The sequence below is a fragment of the Rousettus aegyptiacus genome, unplaced genomic scaffold, assembly GCF_014176215.1.
Source record: "Rousettus aegyptiacus isolate mRouAeg1 unplaced genomic scaffold, mRouAeg1.p scaffold_m13_p_10, whole genome shotgun sequence".
In the NCBI taxonomy this organism is placed as follows: domain Eukaryota; kingdom Metazoa; phylum Chordata; class Mammalia; order Chiroptera; family Pteropodidae; genus Rousettus; species Rousettus aegyptiacus.
Window position 1 is genome coordinate 70,038,188 of NW_023416285.1, and position 20,867 is coordinate 70,059,054.

Here is a 20,867-nt window from a genome sequence, read left to right on the forward strand (position 1 = left end):
TATCCACCTCAGCAGTCTGTGTTCTCTGGTCCTGGCTAACTTTCTGACCTCAGCACTCATATTTCTTTTCTTTGTCATCAGTCACTCTGGCCTTCCCTCAGTTCCAAGAACCACATGTGATCTTTCCTCCACATGTGCTTAGTAAATGCTGTGCCTGGCTCTTCATGTACTTCTTTCTTCAGGGATCAGTTAAAATGACTACCTTATACAGAATAGGTTTGCTCTCTTGCTGCCCCATTCTAGCTCTTTAATTCTTCAATAGACCAAAGTGACCTAAGATGATAGAGTTAAAATACTGCTATAATGGCCATCAAGTAAAATACCTTTAAGTTTTATTCCCTTCTGCTCTGTGTCCCCAGTAGATAGAATATAGTTGGCACATAGTGGATGCTTAATGAATAAATCAGTCATTACTATGTGACTTAAGATAAGTCACTTATCTTCATGCTTTACCTTTGATGTTTATGTTTCAGTTTTGCTTCTTTCTTTAATTTCTGGTGAGAAGTGACATAGAGAATCTAATCCTTTCAGGACTAAAGGTAAAAAATGTTAAAGAGGACACATTAACTCAGATACTGGACACCATCTTTTTGCATTCCTGATTTAATGGACTGCAGTTGTTGACTTTTTTACACTTACTTCTAGGGAATAACTTTAGGCAAATAGATTAAAGGCTTTGACCACTAAAGACACAGAACTGTATAAATTTCTTATTTACCCAAAATATGTCATCTTAAAGATTTTATTATGGCTCTCCTATAAAATGAAATACATTTGAGTTTCTTTCTCTGAATCCAAGAATAAATGTTTTAATTTTCTGTCAATGCTTTTTCTACAGGAACTTTGCTATAAAATGAATCCTTTATATTGAAAACATACATATAAGCAAAAGGAAATTTAGTCTCTCTTTTTAAATGTAGATTTTCCTATAATTTGTTATGCTAGAACTGCTGTGCAACCACAAACAAATTAATCCATTTGTTAGATACTATAATTATAATAAATTGTGCTTGAACAGTTCGAAATTCTTATAATGTTTTCTCACATTGTAAGAACATTTTGCCAGAATATTTTAGTTTTAACACATTAACAACAGTAAATTTTTATTTTTTTCTAAAGAATGATTTAATTCCTTTTGTAAGAAAAGATACAAGCTCATTAATAAAAAAGATAAACAATATAGAAACATTCAAGAATAATAAAAGTTATTCAAATGTAACCACCCAGAAAATACTATTATCAAAATGATGCAGATGACATTCTAATCATTTTTTATGACTTGATTTCTTATCTAAATTTTAAATCATGAACATAAACTCCTATTTACCAACTAATTATTGCCTGCTCTGTGTGCGTGCGTGTGTGTGTGTGTGTGTGTGTGTGTATATATGTTTATATGCATGTTTATACTATACACACACACATACACATAAACTTTCTATCTACATATGTATAAATGAACAAGAATATATGTACACATATTATTATATTAATAATATTAGGGAAATGATCTTAATATTTGCTACTTATAGTCAGGGTACTTATAAATCAGTAATAGTTTCACTAATTGGCATGTGATCTATAAAAGAGACATTTGATTCTTAATATTTCTGTGGTCCTCCTTTTTATATAAACCGATTCATTTACATTTTGTGCAATATCTTTATGTCCAATTGATAACAATTCATAATCTGGCTAACAGAACCTGAAAAGCTATGAAACTTACGGTTTAAACAAATTAAATTTTTGTTCTGTTTTGATTTTTTATGTGAAAGGATCTAGATGGAGGCAGTCTAGGGTTGTTAGTTGAGGTCCTGTTGTGATTCCTAGCTTTCTCAGGCTCTCTCCTTAGAGTGTGATACTTCTCATGTTTGAAGATTGGCTGTTAGAGTTCACTCATTAGAGTTTCATTTCAAGCTGTAAGTAAAAGGAACACCAAGGGCGATATGGGATGATATACCAGCAGAGTGGGTGCCTTTCTTTTGAGGAGCTTTCTTAAAACTCCTTCCAACAACTTCCATTTCCATTTCATGAGCTTGAAATATGTCATGAGACCATTCCTGGATGCTAGGGAAGGTGCTTTTCTTAGTAAAGAAGAAGTGGAAAAAAGATATTGAGTATTCTGTGGATTCTGCCACAGATATTCGCCTGATGGGTTAAGGGAAACAAAAATTGACTTGATTATTTTCTTAGATGTTAATCAAATTATTATTTGTTTCTTCAGAATTTTCATGTTATGAGCAGATCCTTGACAAAATTGATGTGGATGTTTTAGATTTTCGTGAATTAATTTTTAGGATAAACAAAATTGCAAGTATCTGTTTTAACCTGAAGCATTTAAAAACCCTCCCTTTCAGTTTTAGGCAAACACTGCAGTTGAATCACACAATGCCCTATACTTTTTGCTTCTCTCTTTCCTGTCTTTTCTATAGAGTCTGGAAAACTGAATACTTATTTTTCCCACCTTTCTTGGTGGGAGGGTTGAAAAGTTCATACAGTTCTGGCTACAAGACATAGGAGGAAGTCTGCTAGGAATATGCCCAGGAATGTTTTGCTTTCTTATTAAAAGGAAAAACAAGGGGGTGACATAACCCTTTCTCCTTGTTTTTGCTATAAACACAGTTATGATGTCTGAAACCTAAGGACTGTAAATGAAGGAAAAAAGTCAAGATAATCACAGAGTTAAGCAAATAATGTTGAGTTACTGGACCATGGCCTATGTCAACCTAAACGCCTGGTTAATGTAAGAAAATGTGTATCACTGTTTTTCCTTTAGTTTTAGGTAAACTGCCCAGTTGATGCAGTATTCCTTTCTTCACTGAATCAAACTAAGGATTTTGCTTTTGTTTTTTGTTTTGGAGACTTGGTCTGGTTTAGAATTGTAATCAAAAGCCCCTAGAAGAAATGCTTTATCTGTCTATACTATGCATTCAATAGCAAAAAGGCGTGTCCCAGTTATCTGATTTGAGCTCAGTGTGGTTTTACATTGTTAGACAGACTTGAATTTGAAGCCAAAATTTGATCGTGAGGAATTAAATTTAAAATAGAAATAATAATAACTATATCATGTGGTTGTTGTGATATTTAGTATGATGAAATGGGAATGCATATTGCACAAACATTGGCTTTCTCTTGGAAGACTTGCCAGAAGACCAAAGTACTCTTTTTTTTTCTTTTTAAGTTTTCTTTGAAACATTATGATTTTTATGTTGGGATCATGGAATTTTGAAGCTCAAAGATAAGTATTCATATCCCACTCCTATTTATTGTGAACTTGGGGTAGTTATTTGATTTTTCTGAACTTCTGTTTCTTTGCTGCATTGAAGGGCATAGTAGCATGTATTCTCAACTAAATAAAATGATGCATGTGAAAACTCCTAGTCCATGCATTGCTTTTGGGCAGTCAGTAGAGATTATTTTTTCTTTTGATGCATGTACATTTGTTATTTATAATTATATTTTAGAGTGAATGTTTTACATTTTAAAATAAATATTACTTTCAATACTTTCTAATGACTTAAGAGAAAGTAAACTATTGACAGTAAACTAAACCTACAAAATGGTTGCAAAATATCATGTTCTCTTGAACTCCATATTCTCATTGACCAAAACCACACTGTACATTATCACATTCAAAATAATTGGAGAGTTATAAATATAATTAATACTAGCATATTAAATACATTTACTTTTACATTAGTAATTCATAAGATACTTTCGTATTCTGACAATATCCATCTAGAAACTCTATTGCTCATGAACAGTAGTTTTTAAAAAATGCTCATTTGAACTTTATGATTGGATTTTTTTTTAATTCAGTTTAATATTTACAAAAGTAGGCAGATAGGCCATTTTTCATTTTATTGTGAACTTGGGCTAGTTACTTGATTTTTCTGAACTTCTGTTTCTTTGCCTGTGTGATCTTTTAGTAGCTGTTCTGTTTTGAAAATATAGTACATTTACTAACATTATTGGTGTAATTTTAATTGCCTGGTTTTTATTGTTGTTTAATTACCTATTTTCAGCCTCACTGGTGTGTGAAAAACTGTTATATAGTTTTAGAAATTTTTTGACATTAATTTTTCTAAGGACTTTACTGTGTGCAAGACCAAATATATATTCTTTTAACTCTCTTTATAACTTTAGGAAAATAGCATAACTTTTGTTTCTGTCCTTACCATGTCTTCTTTGTTGAAACCTGATCCTACATTTGAAGAACCAGCAAAGCTATGTTAAAATGCTCCTAAAAATACTGTACTCATCTGGGGCGGCAGAACTGTCTTCACGACAATCAACGCTTATATATGGAAGGAGTACAACTTTGCTGTTGTACTCCCACATTTTGTAACACAACTATTTCCAGCAGGAATTGGGATTCAGTGTCAGCACTTTTTCCAGCTATGACTTAGCAGTGATCAGTATTCTTGCTTTGTAGGCTGGGAGGAAAGTGCTTCTTTGTCCTTATCTGTTCTGACAATTTGATATATTTAGGTTTATCTCATGAATATCATTTGGTAATATTTTTGGAGTTTAGCAAAAATAGATGTTTTTCAGCTGTACAGAGCTATAGTTTATAATAAACTTTATATTGCAGTATTCAAGGAAGAAATTATGATAAATTGAGACCATTCCCTGCTTGTAAGCACAACCTCATCATTTTAACACTTCTCCTCATTTGGCCCAGAGAAGAAGTTGTATCCATCATTTGGGATTATCTCACCTGGCTATTCTTAGCTTCAGAATTTTTTTTTTTTATCATCAATATGATCAAAATACTTATTAAGTATCTTTTATGATACTTCATATGAGTGAATCAGCCACTAACCTTTAGATGCTCATGAATATTGGCAGGGGAAACCAAGGTGCTTTGGAGTAATTCAAAGTCTTCTTCAAATACATGCAAACTATTTAACTAAGGTTTGACTTTGATATTGTGAGCTATCGGTCTCAATGATAGTTAAAACTGTGTAATGACAACTAAAATTCCAACCCACAAGCTCAACTTGTGTTACTGTTTTTTGTTTGTGTTTTCCCCTTTTTGAATTCAAAAGAAGTGGTCAATAAATGTTATTTAGTATATATTTAATACCTGGTTTGGCAGACCATGCATATCACTGTAGGAGGCTGCTATAACACATCTGAGACAGGAGGCAGTCACAGGATATAACATCTCAGCGGACCAAATCTCTCTTCTTCCACAAACCTTAATGTCCTTTCTCAGCATCAACTTAAAATAAGAAAGAGGCTTATTTAAGTTTTAGGGACAGTAAAAACCTATAGGTCCAATTCTTTAAGGTAATGGAATGGGCACTAGTCTAAATAATATGTGTGGGTTGAGGGAAGGCAAATAGGGCTGTTTGACCAAAAATTTGTTCTCAACCCGCCTGCCAAACTTTCTGAAATTTTCACAATTGGCAAGACTGTAAGAGTTTTCTTCTGGCTCATACTGAGGTTTGGCTTAGACCTTGAAATTTATTCTACACTTACTGTTTGGCTTTACCTTCAGGTTCAGGTTTTGGAAGATGGATTTGTTGAATGCCATCACTTTGTCATTTTTGGCAGCCTTGAAATTGTGTGAGATCATGTAGATTACCATCATACGATGGTACATATAATCCATGTAACCGTAATATAACCAAAGTATGCCATTATACTGTTTTTGAAAATCTGAACGTTATTATTATTTAAAACTTTTTAATTATAGTAAAATATACATAACATAAAATTTATCATCTTAATCATTAAGTGTACAGTTAAGTAGGGTTAAGTACACTCATATGGTTGCACAACCATCATAATCCATTTTGTCTGCCATAACAAAATATCATAGACCTAGGGGCTTATAAACACCAGAAGTTTATTTCATACAGTTCTGGAGGCCAAGAAGTTCAAGATTAAGCCACAGACAGATTCAGTCTGGTGAGGACCCAGTTCTGGTTTCACAGACTACCTTCATCACATCGAGCATCAGCTTTCAATATATGAATTTTGAGAGGATGCAAGCATTCAAGCCATATCAGCAAGCCATCTTAGAACTCTTCGTCTTATAAAACAGAAACTCCAAAACCATTAAACAATTTTTTTTATTCTCTGTCCCCCACAACCTCTGGCAACACCATACTTTTGTCTCTATGAATTTGGCTACTCTATGTACTTCATGTAAATGGGATCATATAGTTTTAGTCTTTTTTGAATGGTTTATTTCACTTAGCGTTATATCCTCAAGGATAATCCATGTTGTGGCATGAGTCAGAATTTACTTTCACTTTTAGATTGAATAATATTCCATCGTATGTACAAAACACATTTTGTTTATCTATGGATAGACACTTGGATTGCTTCCACATTTTAGCTGTTGTGAATAATGCTGCTATGAATGTAGGTATAAAAATATCTCTTCGAGACACTGCTTTCAATTCTTTTGAGTATACACCCAGAAGTGGAATTGCTGGATCATATGGTAATTATACTTTTAATTTTTTTGAGGAATTAACAAATTGTTTTCCATAGCTGCTGCTTCATTTTATTATGGTAGCCATTCTAATGAGAGTACATTATTGTGGCTTTGATTTGCATTTCCCTAATAATTAGCGATATTGGGCATTTTATTCTTGTGCTTGTTGGTTACTTGTAGTCATTTGCATATCTTCTTTGGAGAAATGTCTGTTCAAGGCCCTTACCCATTTTAATCAGGTTGTTTGATTTTTTTGTTGTTGAGATATAGACTTTTTTTGGTATATTCTAGATATTAGCTGCTTGTCAGATATACGGTATGCAAATATTTTCTTCCATTTTGTGGCTTTCCTTTTTATTCTATTATATCCCTTGATGAACAGAAGTTTTAAATTTCAATGTAGTCCATCTTATCTATTTTTCTTTTGTTGTCTGTGATTTTGGTGTCCTGTCAATGAAATCATTGCCAAATCCAAAGTCATGAAGCTTTTCACTGAGGTTTTCCTCTCAGAGTTTTATAGTTTTACCTCTTATGTTTAGGTCTTTGATCCATTTTTAGTTAATTTTTACATATGATGTACAATAGGGTCCAACTTCATTTTCATTTTTGCATTCTTCATTCTTTTACGTATGCATATTTGGTTTTCTTCATTCTTCATTTTTTATGCTTTTGCATATGGGTATTCAGTTTTCTAAACATAATTTGTTAAAGACTGTCTTTTTTTTTCATTGAATAATCTTAGTATACTCATCCAGAAGAATTTGACTATATGGGTTTATTTCTGGGCTCTCTATTATACTCCATTGGTTTATAAGTCTGTTTCCATGCCAGTACTATACTTTGGTTACTATAGCTTTGTAATAGGTTTAGAAATCAACTTTGTTCTTTCTCAAAGTTTTTTTGGTTAATTGGGGTTCCTTATGGGTCCATATGAATTTTAAGATGGATTTTTTATTTCTGCAAAAAATACCATCAGGGTTTTTTTTTAGGGAGGGGAATTGCATTAAATCTATAGATCACTTTGGGTAGTATTGACATCTTAATAGTATTAAGTCTTCTAATCCATGAACACACAAATATCTTTCCATTAGTTTGCATCTTCTTTAATTTCTTTCAATGTTTTGTAGTTTTCAGTATACAAGTCTTTTGCCTCCTTGGTAAAATTTATTTCTAAGTATTTTATTCTTTTTGGTCCTATTGTAAATGAAGCTGTTTCTTTATTTCCTTTTTAGATTATTTATTGTTAGTGTGCAGAAACACAAGTGATTTTTGAGTTTGATTTTATATCATGCAACTTTCCTGAATTTAGTATTTTCTCTAAGCATTTGTTTGCAGATGAACATTTATTTTTTAAAATAGGTATACATTTTAGAGGTAACAGAAAAAACAAAATTTCATGTGATTTATACATTGGATTTACATGCACGTTAATGTGAACATAAAATGCTACAATGAGGAATAATTGTAAAGGTTTTAATTTTATTAGCAAAAATATTTATTAAAATTTTACATATAAATTAGAAGTATATTGAAATCTAATTGGTCAATTAAGAGTGATTGCATTAACTACATAGCTTTTTATATAACTAAAAGTTAAAGAAATAAAAACAGAAATGTTCCAAGAAAACATTTAGAGTTTAGATGTCCGAATTATCTGCAACTTATTCTGTATTCGTAACTTGGCTATTTCTCCTGTTTAAAAGGTCAAATATTAACCATAACAATAATATTTATTTATTGCTAGATATTGTGTAAAGGACACAGATTTATTTTTTTTTTTGCTAATTAATTTATTTTTTGCTGGACCTATAGCCATAGTTACTTCTTTATATACAAAATCAAATAAACAGGATTCTGATATCAAATCATTCTTTATTAATTCTACTGTCAAAACTGCCATAAAACATCTAAAATTCTCTTAACTCTCCTTTGAAATAGAGCTCTTGGAGAACCTATTAATACTAGTAGCTTAGGGTCACTTCTACTTTTATTATATTCACCACTTTCAGTTGGGATATGAGAGAGTAAATCTACGTATTTTCGTCACTTTATCTAAGGAAATCATAAGGAAGCATAATTTTAAAATGTTTTCTCATCAATGTGAATACTCATGTTGAATTGAAAACTAAGAACCTGTCAAAGTCTTGAAGCCATTTACTCCAGAGAGACTAGTCTTTGAAGCTATTTACCTCTCCTTGAGAACTGTTAGAAAAGGATGATTTGGGGAATGATTAATTCTTATTTATGGTTTTTTCAAAGTTTATTATTATTACTATTATTATTATTATCATTAGTAGTAGTATTATTATCATTTCACTAGCATATTGTAATGGAAAAATATGACCTTTAAAGTGAGAAAAACCAGGCTTTAAATCCAAGATTGAGTAGTTTTTTGACTTTAGGAATATCAGTTAATCTCATTAAGTTTATTTCCTCAATCTTGACATAAGTACATATATATAACTCATTGATTTCTTGCAAAGGACAAATAAAATTGAAGAGCCTCTATTGTGGAAGCTAGCACATATTAAGTGCTCAATAATTAATTACCTCTTTTTAAAATTCATCTCTGACTTTCTCAACAGCATCTAGGTCTGCTAAAATATAGGTAAAAATCTTCTTATCATATGCCAGCACTCCTTCTTCTTCTGGGAGCACCTTTCTAGACTTTTGTGAATTAGTCTACACATTTTACAAATTTGGGCCCACCCATCAGTGTATAGTAAAAACTTGTGCAAACACCTGAAAAGGTCTAGGTAACCTAGGCTAGCAAATACTGACCATTATCTACATGATAGACTGGTTTTGAGGATTGCAAAAATTCTGCCAAGAAGATTTTAATCTTTGCTTTACCTTGTCTATGTAGCTATCTATAAACTGTTTTATTATTTCTAAAGAGTAGCACGTGGGGGTAGAAATAGACTCGGATATCTTTAACTAAGTCTGACCTTTCAGTGCAACAAATGGAGTATGCGAAATGTCACAATGTCTAGTAGAAGGATTTTATAATAATTTGAAGTATTGACTGGATATCTGAAATGTGAGTGAGAGAGTTAGAAAGCATAAGAGGGAAGGAAATGGGGGCGGGGCTTAGAAGAGAAGGAAGGAAGCAAGGCAGAAAAAATGGGAAGAATGAGATGGTAGGAAAATATTTGGTCAAAGATTTTCTTCCATTCATTTCTTCAACACATATTTATTACCTGTTTGGTGCCAGGAATCATGTTAGGCTTGGGTATACACCAATGATTATAGCTAAACATATAGCTAAACATATATAATACTTACTATGGGTCAAATCTTAGAATAAATGTTTTAAAAATGTTAAATAATTTATCTTCATAGCAACCTGTGAGATAGGTATTGTTATGGTCCTCATTTTACAAATGAGGAAAGTGAGGAATAAACAGACTAGGGTACATATAGTCATAGAGACACCAAGTGGCAGAGCTGGGATTTGATTCCAGGCAGCCCTGCTCTGGAGCCCTTGCTCTTAACTATAACACCATATTGATCTTTCTTGAGAGTCTATAGTCCATGAGAACTATGAATGTAATGAAGGAGAGGTACAATTAATAGACATTTGTTAGGATGAAGAGCATGGAAAGATAAAGGAATAAACAGGAAAGATTTCTCTCCCAGAGTTCCAGAGCCAGGAGGGAACTCCAGAGAAGATGAGATTTATGCTTGCTGATGGTTGAGTGGAGGTCAGCCATGTGAAGGAAGCCCAAGAAAGGGTGAACTCAATTTGTAAAGGTAAAGATTTCACACTTACTTTACATAAAGACATTGTATTTGCAACAGATGCATCATTCTGTATTATTGAACAGAAAAGTTTTCCTCCATATTTTACATGAGCTGCTAAAACCTTGCATATGATTTCAAAAGCCATTGACACAGCTGGGATTTTAATTATAGTTGTGCTATAATAAAAGAGAAATAGTTATTTTTTCTGTACCAAGCATGCAACTAGTAATAGTGTGTCTCAGGTTTTCATTTTGAAAAAAATGAAGCAGTGTCTCTGAAATGTGGTCTTATTTTCAAAAGCATAAATTAAGACACAAATTTGTACCTGGAAAGCCATCCTATTATTGGCTGTAAGACTTTTCTTTTCCAACATAGTGAACAGTGTTTATTAATCAGAAACTCACTGGATTTTGAAGCGAGTTTGTGAATAAAGTACCTGAAGGAAAGAAACACTCCAGACTTCTTTCCATAGAAATGAATAATCAAAAATGAGTAAACAAAAGATGTTCTCTTTTTATTCTTCTTAAATGTTTTACCTCTCTTCCATCCCCTTTAAAGTCCATCAGTTTTTGTAATATGGATCTGCTCTGGTATCTCTTCCTCCATCAAGCTGCCTTGATCCATCTTGCTTCTAGGTTATCCTGTAACCTTCCCCCAAACTTGTACCCACACCCTCACTTTAACACCACCAGGCATCTGCCTAACGTATGTATAATTCTTAATATATCTCCTTGTCTTTTTTTCTGAACTGTGAGCCCCTTGATATTAGGGATTATATTATATTCATGCAATCTAATAGATTGTATGACACACTGTGCTTATTAAAAGACTGAATCACCTAAAAGCACTAAACTATCATCTAGTGGGAAATAATGCTATTTCAATTAGAAAAAGCAAATGCATGGCTCCCTAGAAATACAAAGATTATTACCAATATTCACCAATATTTTCATTAAAAAAAAAAAGCATTTCATGGTCAGGATTGACCTCAGATCAGCAGAATGTAATTTTAAGCTCCGTATACATTATCTGGAGTAGAAAATGAGAGAATCAGGTAGGAAAACAAGGCTAAATCACAAACAAAATTTTAAAACTGGCCAAAAACTAATCAAAGCATAAGGAAGGGGAGAGAGCAGATTCTTTTGAATAACTAACAAGTAAGATAGACTCCTTTATTTCACTATTATATCAACCTTGTGTTGTAGATTCTATTACCATTTTACTTTGTAAATACTAAAGTGCAACAAGTTAGTAGCTCATGGTAATACTACCCATAGAAAACCACTCTTAACAGTCTGGAAGTTATTTTCAACTTGTTTGTATGTGTATATTTCAGAATTGAGATTACAGAATATATAAATTGTATTCTGCTTATATATATTTTTTCAGATAATGTTTATTGGCACCAATTTCCACTGCTCTTAATATTCTTTGAAAATATGCTTTTAATGATTGTATTCCATTCATTTATCAGTCCATTCATTCATCAACTCTTTATTGAACATTGCGGTGTGCCACACAAGCAGTGTACTGTACTTCAGGTGTAAAAAAACCAAAAGATACATTTTTGCTCTCATTTAACTTATTTCAAAGATATAGTTTATGTGACCAGTCCTGTTTGTTGGCTAACTTGGCATTCATTTCCACCTTCTCTCTATTTCAAGGAATCCAGTCGTCCCCCCCACCTCCCGGGGGATTTAAGTAGAAGTCTCCTGCTGGGGTTCTGGGAAGTGTTTGCTTTGTTTGATAAAAAGGACTGCTATGTTGAGATTTTTAACCATATCCCCTTCTTTCTACCCAGAAAGGTGATGTCTGAGCCGTGTCTGCTATCTTTTAATTATGAGAATAACAAACAACACTCTAAGGATGGCAGTACAGAAATATATTAAAATTCTGAATTCCTGGTGGCATTATTGAGCCATGTCGGCCACTATTTATCAGTAGACTTATTATGTGAGAACAATTAACTCTTATTTGTACAATTTTTTTTAGTTAGATTTCCTGTTATTTGCAGTTATATCGAGTTCTAATGTTATTTATTGTGGGTCCCAGGTCTGGCTGTGATCCAGCCTCACGGCTAGGAATAAGACCTTGGGTTTAGAATGTTACATTAGTGTAGTAGGGTGCCTGTGCTTAACGTATATAATCGTAATTCAGCTTATTGTATAGCACATGTGAGGCCGAATGCCACTATTATACTCTGATATATGTGGAGCCCATGTGGTCCCCTGGGGAGCAGAAACAGGAGCAGGGCGAGGAGCAGAAGCATGTTCCCAGCAGAAGTGTTTTCTCCGCTTTAGAAGTGCGCTCCCTGCAATAAAGTTGGTGCCTGCCATTTCATTCTCATGTCAGCCCCTCATGCATTCTTTCAACTGCGTATCTCCCCACAAAAACCTTCCCTTCTTGATCAGCCCAGTGCTGACACCTATTATTTAGCCAGCCTGCTATTTTGATGTCTTTAGGTTACTTTACATCTTTCCTGATTTTTAAATTATGCTAGAATGAATAATGTATGCAAAATTTTGAACCCACTTCTATTTATTCTGATAAGATAAATTTCTAGCTGTATAATTACTGAATTTAAGGGTATGACTTTGGATACATTTTGTATATATTTGTATCTGAAGATTTGAAACATTTTATAATATCAAATATATGAGAGCACCAGATTTAAATGATTGATACTTTTTAACTATACATTTCCAACTCATCATGTGCTTTCAATTATAGGAAAAGTAGATTTGAGTTCAGAAAATAACCCCATCAGCTCTGTATGAGAAAGCAAGATTAAGGGAAGTGGTAGGACACTGATGGATACCCAGGACCTTTTTGTAAAAAGAGAATATTTCTTTGTATAAACTCTGTAGAGAACCCAATCTTGATACCTAAAATGCAGAAGCAGAATTGCAGTGTCTGGAGACATTTGTTCTCATCCAACTTGTATTATCTGCATTATTCTGAAATATCTGAGTAATTTTTAACCCAGAAAATGTGTTGAGGATTCCAGGAAAATTCCAGCCAATAGGTAAGATGTGTTTATTTAAAAAACAAACAAACAAACAACAACAACAGCAAACCTGCAAATACTCAGAAAAGAAATGCCAGTGAAGGCAATTGTGCTCATCTCTTATAATCTCTTATCCTTTAAAAATAATAATAATAATGGTTACCAAGTAAGTTCAGCAAAACTCAAAAGACTTTACATGTTTAAGTGCTCTACAGTTTTCATCTCCTGCACATAAAGTGTGTAACTCCTGCTAGCAGGTTGGAAGATTGTTTTCTCTTAAACTTTATCTCATCTGGCTTTGAACTATGAAGCATATATTGAACTAGCGCATTATGCTCAGCTCTCCTAGATAGAAGGCAAAAATCGTTCTTTGAGAATTGTTTTCTAGAATGCTAAAAATGACCTAATTAGAAGTACAGATACCATTAAAGGAGCTTAAATAATCTCTCTCCAATCAATTATAGAAGACTATGCTATGGTGCTAAGGGAATACTTCTCCCTCTTTAATGTATTTCTTTCCCAGTATAGAGTCTTTTTATGTCAGTAAGTGCTCTAACATTTCCTCTTAACAACAAGGAATTATTTTTATTCTATGACTTCCTTACATTGGTGTATATTCAGCTACTACGTGAGTAGAGTTGCAGGTATTAGAAAACCTGGAAGGCCAGTTTAAACATAACTTTGAAAAAAAGGACAGAAGGAGCTGAACAGTGTCTACACAGGTGACTCACTGAAGCCTAGTCAAGTGAAAAATCAAATTATAAACGTCCCAGTCCAGATACTGAAATGTGCCAGAAAGTAAGATTTCTAGAAAGTGTGCTTTCTTAACTTTGATCCTTTCTTAAAATATCATCGCCTTTCATATTTAATTATAATTCTGAGTTATGTTACTTTCTCTGAAGCAAGTGATTTTGACAATACTCAGGGGGTAAAGATGAGTCCAGCAGGGTTTATAATTTGTTGTCTCTGGACTTACCGCTTTACTTTAGTTTACATAACAGCTTTTCCCCTCATAAAATCTGTTCCCCGTCTTGGTGCCAAAATCCATATTTATCTTTCTACTACTGACTGATGCCAAAGTTAAGGGATCTAAAATGTAGATCATTCTATCTGTATTTATAGGACTTTTTAATATACCAAATGTAGACCATTTCTTAATCTTACAGAAAAATAATTTTGTGATTGTTAGCTTAGTGTTGCTGAGTTTCAGCCGTCATTGGCTGAATTCCATAAAATGGCTCATGCAGAATCTGATTTGCCTTTTAGAAAAATATAAACCAGACACTGATGAAACTGTTCAAGAAGCTGTATGTGATGTCTGTGAAATCCTGATTTTATCCTTTATCTCAAAGATTGGGCATGAGGATTTCAGCTCATTGCCATCTTGATAAAGCAACTAAAAGATTTTCTGAAAAAAATTTTTTGTTCCTACTCTTGCCAGTTCATGGTTTTTGTTTGTTTTGTTTTGTTTTGATTCTTATCATAGTTTAAGGCAGTGACTTACAGTGATAACTTTAAAGATTGAATAAAACCATAAAGATCTTTGGGTGAGTGATGATTGTTTTGGTGCCATTTGCTGTATTTCATACATCTAATAGTTCAAAAAATATTTAAAAGATCATTTTCCAAGATCATCAAACTTATAGTCAGTGAAAAAGAAACACAACCATCATTTTTTTTCTGTAGCTGCCTCTGAGATTTTCAGTAATTCAGTAGTTAATTGAATAGATGATGACATTAATTCTAATTTTGAGTATGCTTTAAGTCTCCCTTGCCAAAAAGTTGAATATTGAGTGAAAATAACTTGCACTCTTATTTTATTGGTATTTAAAATTATTTTTATAAGGTCAGTGATAGTCTGTTCAGACACAATTCCTTGTCGTCAACTTAATGTACAGTGTAAACATTACAGTCTGATCTGCTAAACTAGATTCAGTAATAGAAAATGAACCTCTAAGAATTCTGTTAACTTTAAGATTGATTGATTGATTGATTGATTGATTAAATGAATGATTTATTGAGTTCCTTTTGGGTATCAGGATGCTTGCCACTATTGCAAAAGTAAGCAAAAATAGACATGTTCCCTATACCCTTGGAGCTTACTGTGAAGTAGGAGAGACAGATATTAACCAAATTTATCATAAATTTCAGCTTTGGTAAGAGCAACAATAGAAGAGGTACATAATACAATGTGATTGCATAATAAGGATTTCACTAAGTCAGGGAACTCAAGGAGGACTTTGCTGAGGACTTGATGCTTGAATTGACATGTGGAATAGAAGGACAAGTTAACTAGGGTAAGAAGAAATAAAGAAGGAGCCACCAATCCAAAGAGCCTGTGGCAGAAGGGAGCCCAGCAAGTCTGACAGACTGAAGGAAGAGAGGGATAGCTGGAGTGTAGGGAAGAATTGGCTGGAGGTAGTAGGTAACAGTCACTCAGGAAGGGTCTTAAAGTATTTTATTTTTACCTTAAGAGGAATGGAAACTCATTAAAGTGTTTTTAAGTAGGTGATTTAGGAAGCTGGGTAGAATACATATAACATGATAAAATTCTTTTCTAGAAAAGACCATTTAGGCTGGAAAGAATTGGAGGGAGGAGAGTGTATACACATCATATGGTTAGGGCTTTCTAGGACTTTACAAATGATAGAACAGCAGTAAGAGGAAGACCAGGTTGGTCCCAAAAATTGGAAATGATTGTAATTGTCAATCCTGTTATCATGAATTGTGGATACAATATTTATTTTGATGATATTATTAATTGATAAGGTAGGCTAATCCCTATGGCCTTACAGTCTTCATAAATAAGCTCTCCGGTTTGTTTTTGTTTGTTTCCTTACCTACTTCTTTTATTTTTTTCTAGGTCCACCTTCTTAAGAAGTATGATATAAAAATAAAAGCTAAGATTCCCTCCTAGGCCCTTCTCCTTTGACACAAACATCCACAATGAGACACATATAAGTATATACATGCAGACAGCTTATAAATACTTTTATATAAATCATGATAGAAGTCTAATTTTACAATCTATTTCTTATAGCCTTTGTTTTAAAGTCTATTTTGTCTGGGATAAGTATAGCTAACCCAGCTCTTTTGTTTGTTTGTTTCCATTTTCATGAAATATCTTTTCCATCCCTTTACCTTACTTTGTGTGTCTTTCGATCTGAAGTGAGTCTATTATAGACAGCATTTGTAAAGGTCTTGTTTTCTACAATCTACTTTTCAAACGTAATTTGTAAGCAAGATATGTCCTTACCAATGAGACACATAGCAGCTTTACTTTGATGGCTGCATAGTAACCTATCGTAAGGAATAACCAGAATCTATTTACTAATTTCCCCTTTGATGGACATGTGCGTTATTTCCAATTGTCCCTATTATACAAGATGGGAATGAATATCCTTGTGCACAAATCTTTTATCTTTATCTGAATATCTCATTAGAATAGATTTTGGATGAAATTATTGGGTTACTTGTATACACATTTAAAATTTCAACATATTTATGAATTCTCTGCCCTTGAAAATTTTGAAACAATTTAATATTTATCAATTTTGGAGATAATGTTCATTTTGCCACATTTTTCTGAAGAATGGATGGATGTATTTTATTCAGATTATTATTTTTTGCCTTTTTGATAGATTATGGATGATATTTTTTACTGGTTTCATTTGATATATATATTTTTAATTTTTAGGCAAGGCCACCCTTGGCTGAGCTCACAGATTGCAAGAACCTTGTCATCTTACAATCCCTTTTTTTAAGGCCTACAGCACCTAATCTTCCTAGGTGGTCTCCCATCCAAGTATTAACCGACCCTGCTTAGCTTCCAAGATCAGATGGGATCGGGCTTGTTCAGGGTAGCATCTGTAGACTGTTTCATTTGAAATCATTAAATATTCTTAAATATCTTAGTGCTTAATATAAATATCTTTTCTTTGTAGATTTTGGAGTCACCTTTTTTATTCAGGAATAGTATGAATTTTTTGGTGGCATTAGATGTAATTAACATTAAAAGGACAAATTTTCCTTGATGCTTTTATGCAAAACCCTATTTTTCTTAAGACTAAGGGGTTCACAGATGTTTCTTTATAATCTTTTAAAAATTAATAGAATTTACTTTTTAGAAAGTTATAGGTTTACATAACAATTATGCAGAAAATACAGAGCTCTCATATGCCCATTATTATCCCTGAAGTTTTTCCTGTTATTAGTAATAACTTTCATTAGATGCACGTTTGTTATAATGGATGAATCAATACTGATACATTACTAACTATGAATCATAGTTTACATTAGGGTTCATTATTTGTGTTGTAGGTTCTATGGGGTTTTGGAAAATGTATAATGGCATCTATCTACCAAAACAGTTTCGTACAAAATAGTTTTACTGTCCTAAAAATCCCCTTAGCTCCACTTGTTCATCTCTCCCTTCTTCCCTCCTTACCTGAATCTCTAGAAGCCATTGACAATTTTGCTGTCTTTATTGTTTTGCCTTTTCCAGAATGTCATATAACTCTAATCATATAGTATGTAGCCTTTTCAGATTGGCTTCTTTCACTTAGCAATATGTATTAAAGGTTCCTCCACATACCTTTGTGGCTTGATAGCTTACTTTTCTTATTGTGGAATAATATCCCAAACCAGAAATTGTTTATCCATTCATCTGTTAAACAACATCTTGATTGCTTCTATATTTTTGGAAAATATGAACAAAGTTACTATAAACACTTATGTGCAGGTTTTTGTTAGGACATAAGTTTTCAGCTCATTTGAATACAGTGCTACTGCTGGATTATACAGTAAAAGTGCATTTAGTTTTGTAAGAGTTGTCAGACTATCTTCCAAAGTGGCAGTACCGTCTTATTTTCCCACCACCAATAAATGAGAGTTCCTCATCCACATTCTCCACATCCTCATCAACATTTTTTTTTTCCGTAATTTGGGTTTTAGCCATTCTGATAGGTATGTAGTAGAATCACATTGTATTAATTGTGCACTTTCCTAATGACATATGTTAAGCACATTTTTATCGGCTTATTTGACATCTTAGTACATTCTTTGGTGCGGTATCTGTTCAAATATTTTTACCTAGTTTCGACTTGTTTATTTTCTTATTGTTGCATTTTAAGAGTTCTTTGTACCTTCTGAAAACTAGTCTTTTAACAGATTTGTGTTTGAAAATATCTGTTATGGCTTGTCTTTTCACTCTTTTAACAGTGCCTTTATAGAGCAGTTTTTAATTTTAATATAATTGAATTAATCAAATTTTCTTCCTTGAGTAGTGCTTTTAGAGTCATATCTAAAATGTCATTGCCAAAACAAAGGTTATTTAAAGTTTTTCCTATTTCATTTTTTAGGTTTTATAGTTTTTAGTTAATTTTTGTTAATTAACTCATTTTGAGTCAATTTTCATGAAAAGTGTAAGAAAGGGCTGTGTTTATATTCACTGCTTTGCATGTGAATGTTCAGTTATCTAAACACCACAAATGTTTTTGCCCATGCTTGGAACCCTCCAACATGCTTGTGTTATTGTTACTAAATTACAAATATGGCTATAGATTTAGATATAGCTCTGAATATTTTGCTAGTTCTCAATAGTCTGCCTGAAATCCAGTAAAGTGACTTCTATTTATTCCAAGAGTCTAAGTTAGGATGTGATCACTGGTAGGAACACTTCCATAATATCCAATTTTAATAGAATTGGCACATTGTTTAGGGATACACAAAGGACTATTCAAAAATTGGTGCAACATTTTTATCGAATCATCTGTCAAAGGACACTTAGATTGTTTCTATGTCTTGGGTCCTATAAATAATGCTGCATTGAACATAGAGATATTCATAGCGCACAATAGAGTATACAGAAGTCATATTATAAAGTTGTACCCCTGAAACTTATATAATGTTATTAACCAATATTATCCCAATAAATTTTAAAATAATGCTGTCTAATAAATCTTCACATCTGAAAAAATGAAAAAATAAATGATGCAAAATTATAGGCGTGCTTAGAGGAGAAATTCTGTTTCTACATTTTCTCTCTCTGCCCTGGTCCTTCTTACTGCTTCTCGTTTTACTCAAGTCTGTGATCTTTGTCTTTGCTGTGTAAAAGTAAATTTCATTCACTAGTGTTGGAAGCAGAGAATTTTTAGTTAAATGCTCTAGCTCCTGTTCTGTACCCTTGGAGACTAGCTGTAGTCTAAGTATTAAGGTGTGCAGGAATACATCAAAGACACATTTTTTTTCAATGTCCTCCTTTAACCTTAGAATAAATGACTTGTAAGTATTTATCTTAGTTTCTAAGCTTTGATATGACTTACAATGGAATAAAAATATATAGAAGCTTCAGTTTCTTAACACTTCTAGTAGTTCTCTGATTTGATATTATGGTGACAAGCATCAAGGAAATACTTAGGATTAATAATGCTTTCAGTTGATTTGAAAAAAATATATTTTTAATTCTTCTAGCTTCTTGGTTAAATTACCATCTTGCATACAAATTCCTTTCCAACATAAATGAATTGAAAATATCAATTTCAAGAATTATTTTAATCCGTATAACACCATACTTATGTTTGCCTAATTTTACCAGGTTATTTTAAACAAAATTATAAAAACACGAGAAAAGAGTAAAGAGATGGATTAAATATTATAAATATATCTTACAACACTTTTGGTATTTAATTATGTTTAGAATTGCTGAGCTATTTCTGAGTATTTAAATATCTGCTATTTCTTATGTATGTATATATTGACCGATTAAATGATTGATTTATCTTAACTGGGTTAGAGTTTTAAAGAATTTTTTTCACCTTTAACACAGAAAGAAATAGCCTCTTTAAGTTATCCTGTTATTCTCGTTATAATTCAATAGAGACTGTAGATTCTTTGCAGTATTATTGAAATATTTCTTTTCCATTACTTTTCCACTGAAATTATTGCAGGTTTCTATTTCATCTCACCTGAGCTGTTTTTTATAACTTCATGAGAGCCCTGACTTTAATCTTTTCCTTTATTTTTTTTTTGCCCCATGCTCTACACATATTTGATCTTCCACAAACACTGTATTATTATAGCCACTATTCTGCATTGTGGTGTAGAAACAGTATGGGTTTTGGAATAAATACCACTTACTATCCCTGTGATCTTGGACACAGTCTTTACTCTCCCTAAGGTTCAATGTCTTTAGCCATAAAATGGAATAAGTTAGTAAACCCAAAAAAGTTGAGATTATGATTAAATGAAAATAATACTTATTTTTCTAAAACTTCTTACCTGCCTAAAGAATAATTCTAAAATATTTAACTCGGCCTACAAAACCAATTAAAGTTGGGCTCAGACAACTCTGAACACTTACATTAACTCACCTATATGTGGCCAGATTTTAGCCCGAACCCATTCAGAGTTCTCCTAACCTGTCTTTGGCTTTTCAATTTCTCTACCTTCCCCTCCACTTATATTTTTGCTACCTAGAATTTCTTCTCTTATTTTCAGCATTTAGTGAAATACTGCCAATTTATTTTAGCCAACTGAGTGACATCTTCAAATTCCAAATCTGTGGTATCACCAAATCTAATCAAATATAGCCAGCCTAAAGTGACCTTCTTTCTTCCTGATATTTGTAGGGCACTGATATTTACTGTCTTATGGCACTTAACA

General features: G+C 32.7%; 1 protein-coding gene across 1 annotated transcript in view; it reads left to right on the forward strand.

Moving 5' to 3' along the window:
• Positions 1–20,867, forward strand: part of KCTD8 (potassium channel tetramerization domain containing 8) — a 209,984-nt gene that overhangs the window by 45,045 nt on the left and 144,072 nt on the right. The window lies entirely within an intron of this gene.